Raw genomic sequence first — 621 nt, 5'->3', positions numbered from 1 at the left:
TCTTGGTGCTTTCAAGACAACCGTGGAGATGATACAGTACTTCACATGTCAGCAACATATAAGCTCAAATGTGTGATGAGAGAAAGTGAGCCAGTCAAAGTGTATGTAGTATTCATTTTTTTAATTTACGTATAAATACAAAAAGACTGTTAGATCGACGAATAAAATTTTGAAATTTTCTGATGAGCGCAAGAGTAGAAAATCCAATAAAATGTAGACATATTGCTACAGTACATCACTGGAATCACCATATAAAGATACAAACACAAGACTGGAAAAGTTAATAAAATGCACACACAAGATATTTAATACTGAGGCAGATTTAACAAGTGGCTTTTGAGAAGATAACCACTGAGACTCCAAAGTTAGCTAGATATAGATGCTAATAATCAAGCTAACCAAGCAAGCATGGAAGTAAATGTTACTGCCCGTGGCGGCGAACTACTAAAAAAAAAAAAAAGCTCTTTCTAAAATACTCGCTCGGGAGCGAGTTAAAGTTCCGCCATGAGACGTTAAACCATCTTGAGTACCGAAAGAGGCGTTTAAAAAAATGTTCTACCCCAACATTGTGGACACCGTAGTGGCCGGCTGGGATTCTGCCGGGTTCAAGGGGGTTTCGCC

Source organism: Leptonotus elevatus, chromosome 13, assembly GCF_054856555.1.
Source record: "Leptonotus elevatus isolate MCC_2025b chromosome 13, RoL_Lele_1.0, whole genome shotgun sequence".
NCBI lineage: Eukaryota > Metazoa > Chordata > Actinopteri > Syngnathiformes > Syngnathidae > Leptonotus > Leptonotus elevatus.
Note: the sequence above shows the minus strand (reverse complement) of the source record.